This window comes from Convolutriloba macropyga, unplaced genomic scaffold (assembly GCF_964194025.1).
Source record: "Convolutriloba macropyga unplaced genomic scaffold, txConMacr16.3 SCAFFOLD_3220, whole genome shotgun sequence".
Taxonomy (NCBI): Eukaryota; Metazoa; Xenacoelomorpha; order Acoela; family Convolutidae; genus Convolutriloba; species Convolutriloba macropyga.
In genome coordinates this window covers 22,477-28,476 of record NW_027449584.1, presented here as the reverse complement: position 1 = coordinate 28,476, position 6,000 = coordinate 22,477, and positions in this window count along the sequence as shown.

The following is a 6,000-nucleotide window of genomic DNA, read 5'->3' as shown; positions in this document are numbered from 1 at the left end:
TTAGCCTCCAATCCAATCATTCTCTATATGGAGCAGACTGATTTCGCTACCAGGACTCTCAATTAAAATTCTTTCAAAGAAATTTAAAAAAAATTTCAAAAGTTGATCTACATTAGAAGATCCGACATATCTTAAGAATTTTAGTGCACTTATATATCTTCAACTAACTTAAAACACATGAACAAAAAACACAAGTAGGCCGACACTTAAAGCCACCCTGTTGCTTTAAAGTGTAAAGTATAAAGGATTAAGTGTTTGTTAGGAAAAATTGAGTTGATACTTTTCCGAACAGGTATTTCGCAAAGAATAGCAGAAACGATTAAAAGTTGAGTTAATTAACGCACCGGTATGAACATGATTTGGTTCAGGTTTTGTTTACAAATTGAAGGAATCCTAATGAAAAAGACAAATAGAAATTAAAAATTTAATGAAAAGCGCTATTTTCACCCTCTGCACACTCGTGTAGGCCATTTAGTCTTTGTTTGGTAATATTTGTAATTCTTGTTTACTTTTGTTTCATTCTCGTCTTTCTCGTGTTATTATTGTCCGGGTGCACTTAAAAGTGATAATTAAGGCACCAGCAGTCATTTGTTATTCACGTTGATGAATTGTTGGGAAGAAAGAAAGAGAGCAAGTTCAATTATGTTGCACCACTTCTAATTCCACCTTCTCCATTCATTTGATCTGCACCTGGTGATAATGAGTTGCACAACATTCTTTTCTAGCTTTCGTCATACCTAAATTACCACTGCAACTCACTCTGTTCCAAAATGAAATTTGTGCTGAATGATTTATTAATGAATGCAGCACAAAACAGGGCTAAAATTGCAAAAGGTAGCAACATATTGCACATTTCTATTAGACATTGGGGTGCTAAATTGTTCGCAACCTTTTGTGACTACTCCATTTTGAATGTTGTGTATCACCATGATACAAGCGGTTATAAAGACTCTCTATGGGTTTATTGAGCGATACGTTTGATATAGAGCCATTGAAGCGGAATCAGATGAAGCGCTCGTTAAACGCAAGGCAAATCCTAGTAGATCTTGCCAAAAAATTTTAAATTTGTTGACACTAACAAATTTTCGTGCTAAATGAAAAAAAAATAAATCTAACACGATCTGCATTACGATGCAGAGGTATACCCCAAAAAATTCCGCCTTAGTAAAATTGGCTCGAAAATTAGATACATACAATGAACGAAATTAGGAGACATCCTTTGTATCTTACTTTTCTCAAAAGGGGTTCCCTCAATTTTGCGAAATAAAAGAACATTCGGTGCTAAAGGTAGGTAACAAATCTTGTAGCACGTTTCCGCTCAATTTAGATATCTATTTTTCGCGCGCTTTTTGAGCATACAATAAGCACTTTAATAAAGATTTAATTAAAGCTTTCAAAGCTTTAAAGTGCTTTAAAACATGCAACCACAAAAACTGATTTTTTTTCCGAAAAATTCCTCGCACATCAAAGGCTTTGTATATCAATGTGGGACTGGCCGAGTTTAATAAGTAGTAATAAATAGTACAATAAAGAGTAGTAAAGTAGTAATAAAATACTACTAACAGTAATAAGTTAGGCTTAATTAAATAAGTAGTAATTAAGTTAGGCTTAATTGCGGATTATATGCGAAATCGAGCTACATTGCGGGCGGAAAATCGATACACAAATGGAGCGGTTGCGTGGTACAACTCGCGCGAAAAATAGGTTGTTAAGTTTGTACTTGTATTTCGCAGCTAAAATTAGGACACTTTTGCGAACACGGGATACGATATTCCCTTCCATTTTGCCGGTTTCTGCTAAGGTAGCTATTTTCTGCAATATTGTTCCACTTTCAATGTATTAACATAGTAAAAAACGAACACGAGATACACGCATCGGGAATATCTGCCCGTGACGATTTGGGTATACCTCTGCATCGTAATGTGCAGTTTCTTACTTATTTGATGATTCCCAAACATTACGACGCAAAAACGCACAATTTAATTCTATCAGGTAAAAATAATAAAAAAACCAGTATTTGGAACTACATGCGTTTTTTAATAACAATTTTATCAAGCAAATCAAGAATAGCTAATCTTGGCTACAAAGGTGTCTTATTACCAGGTTTAGGTCCCAGACGGAATCAATTATGTTCAGAGCGAAGATGAACGAACGAGGGGGAGGGGGCGTCGAGCATTAAAAATTACATAGTCTGAGAAATCGAAAACAGCATGAAAGTCTGAACGTGAACGCAAAAAAACTGGACATGGTCGCACAAAATTCTGGGCATGAATGCACATACATTTGGACATGAACACACTATTTTTTTATTTAAAAATTTCATAAGCCTTGTAAAAAACTAATACCTATCAGATGACTTATAGCACTTTTACTCCAGAGTGAACGCCTAAGTGGCAGCTTTCAGTGCTGAAAGCGAAAATTATTTTGAGTCACAAATAAATGGTAAAAATGTCGAATGAAAAAAGAATATTGCACTCAGTCTTTTGTGTTGTACTTAAAACTCTTACTTCTTGTGTTATAAAGTTAGATGAAGTAGAAGAAAAACAACAAATTCGTGCCTAGAGGGTATCGTATACAGCCAAAAAAAGTTTGCAATGCTTATTTTAAGTTGGGGCAAAACTTTTCTAAACTCTATTAAACAGTTAATGATTTTGAAGATGTACATACGAATTGAACAATTTGTGATGATTTCAAGTATATAAGTTATGTGTTATTGCAGTTTGTCTGACATTGAACGAAAGAAAGGCTGGATATGAACGCACGAAAAAATGAATGCACACAATTTTGTGAAGCCAAGAAAGTCTAGTTAACGAACGAATTTCCAGAAATGTACGCACGAATGTCTGGTGAAGAACAAAAATCTGGACATAAGATCGTTGCGTCTGGGACAGTCATAGACACTTTCGTCTGAGACTGTCTTTCTGTCTGTCTGTCTGGCAGCTCAACCTGGAATGTCCAAAAGGCCGGTTTTATCTATCAAAAATGCTTATAATCAAATAGATGTTTTGAAGTTATGAATTTGGGATTATCACCAATCGAATTGAACGCATTATTGTATCCGCTTTTATATATTTTTTAATAAATTACTCAGGCAACTGAAGGCAGCCTTTGATCCGCCCTATACTACAAAACTTCTCTAAGTGTACTCGTTCCGTTTGGAATTTGATAATTTGAAGGCTTTATTAGCCATACTGGTTACATCAACCTGTTTGAGCAACTTCTTTTTTCATTTTCTTTGTTTCAAAATACAAAAGTGGAATCATGTGATTTCGAAAGTTTGTGGAAACATAACAACAACTAACGCATGTAATTCCAGAATTTAAAACAGTCTTCTTGCTACCACGACCTGAGTCTCATGATAGTTCTGGACTGAATCATAAAAATTTCCTTATGATTTTTACTATCGCGAGAGTACCGATCATGGCACTTTATAGAAACTTCATAATAAATTTCCTGTAAATTTCTGAAACTTGAATTCACATAAAAAACTTCAAATCTGTATTTATCAAGGACAAAATAACTTTTTTGTTTGTTTTTTTAACTAAACAGAATGAAAAAGAGCCATCATCTGGGCATGGAAAAAACTCGATAGCCAATTCAAAAATTTCATTCAGCAATTTTTTTTTATTAAATTTAATTGAAAAAGAACATTAAAACATTACGAGAAACAGCCTGTTAGTTTGATGCAGTTCACACATAGTTTAAATTAAAAATTCCCGTCCCGTTTGAAAAATTTCAGAGTTCGAAATATCCGAGTTCCATTTATTGCATTGCCTGGCCGTGGAAACAGAAGCAGTTGCAACATCTCAATTATTTTTGCCATTTTCTGTTTTGCTTCAACAAGTTTTCATCGAATGGTTGTTTGTATACAGACTTAGACACAGCAATGCTATGAAAATAAAACAATCAATAAGCAGAGGGAGAATTTTTGTCTATTAATCAGTAGTTCAAACTAAAGAATGAACGTTTAATTAAAGACTGTCTAATCCAACCCATGGATCTCAAGGTCAAAAATGTAGTAGCCAATCGCAGTTAGAGAATACATAAGGTTCAATGACAGCTTTCAGGACATTTGTGAACAAAACAATATTTTATAACTGCATCTCAATGGTGCATGCTAAACTGATTTGTTATATCTAGAAGACAGGTTACCTTTTCATGATCAGCAGAGTTACCTGCTTTCAGTTCAAGGCTGTTCTTATAATTTGAGCTTTACCCGGACCCGAGTGCCATAGTAAATCTGTGCTGTTTCATCATATTACAATAGCAAAAACGTTAAAGCAGTACTGAATCAAAGTGTCCCAGGGGTAAAGTTAAATTGCGTTATGTATATCTATATTAGATTTATCAATGTATATGTATTTGTATATGCATATTTAAATTTCAATTTTAATAAATAATACATATATACATATACATATATCTATATCTATATATATATATGAAAATTATATATACATATATGTATATATATATATATATATATATATATATATATAAATATATATATATATATATATATATATATGTATGTATGTATATATATAAATATGAATTTATAAGTATATATATATATATATATATATATATATACATACATACTTTCATATATATATATATATATACATATATATATATATATATGTATATATATATATATATATATATAAACATATGTATAAATATATATATATATATATATATACATATATATATATATATATATATATATATATATATACATATATGTATATATAATATTCATATATATATATATATATATGTGTATATATATATATATATAATATATATATATATATATATATATATATATATATATGTATGTATATATGTATTATTTATTAAAATTGAAATTTAGATATGCATATACAAATACATATACATTATTAAAACTAATATAGATATACATAATGCAATTTAACTTTACCCTTGGGACACTTTAATTCAGTGCTGATTTAACGTTTTTGCCGTTGTAATATGATGAAACAGTACTGATTTACTATGGCACTCGGGTCCGGGTAAAGTTCAAATTATAAGAACAGCCTTGAACTGAAAGCAGGTAACTCTGTTGATCATGAAACGGTAACCTGTCTTCTAGATATAACAAATAAGCTCAGCATGCACCATTGAGATGGGGGTATAAAAAATTGGTTTGTTCACAAATGTCCTGAAAGCTAGTCATTGAACCTTATGTGTTCTCTAACTGTGATTGGCTACTATTTTTTCTGACCTTGAGTTCCATGGGTTGGGCCAGACAGTCTTTAATTAAACGTTCATTCTTTAGTTTGAACTACTGATTAATAGACAGAAATTCTACCTCTGCTTATTGATTGTTTTATTTTCATAGCATTGCTGTGTCTACAATTCATTAAATACACAATCTGTATACAAACAACCATTCGATGAAAATTCGTTGAAGCAAAACAGGAAATTGTGAACATAATTGAGACTAGGTGAAAAGTTGCAACAGAGCGGCAAAAACTGCACAATAAATTAATTTGCAGAGTGAAAAATTTCAATTTGCACGTTTGTCATTAAGGATAATTGATAGTTGAATAATTTTATTTCTTTTTGGTAGTTGGGAAATATAAACGGCTAGCTTTAAAATATAGACCTTATATTATAGACTAATAAAATAAAAAGCACTAACTCTGAACATGGTTTTCATCGGGTACTGGCGGAATATTCAAAAGTGACTAATGACCGAATTTGTTATTTCTCCTAACATCGATCACCCTTAAATTTCACGATGGTAATTGACTGCTTTAACCAACCATTAGTTAACTTTAGAACTGATTCAGAACGTTTCAGTGCAATTTTAGCTAGTTCAGTAATGACTCAGAAGGAACTCAGACCGGAGTTTCTAGTTCCTATTCTCTGCAGCAGAAAAAATGCTACGAGGAAGTCCCGAAAGCAATATAATGATAAATACAAAAGAGATGATCGTAATTGTGTTGAATCTGTTTTTATTTTTTGCAG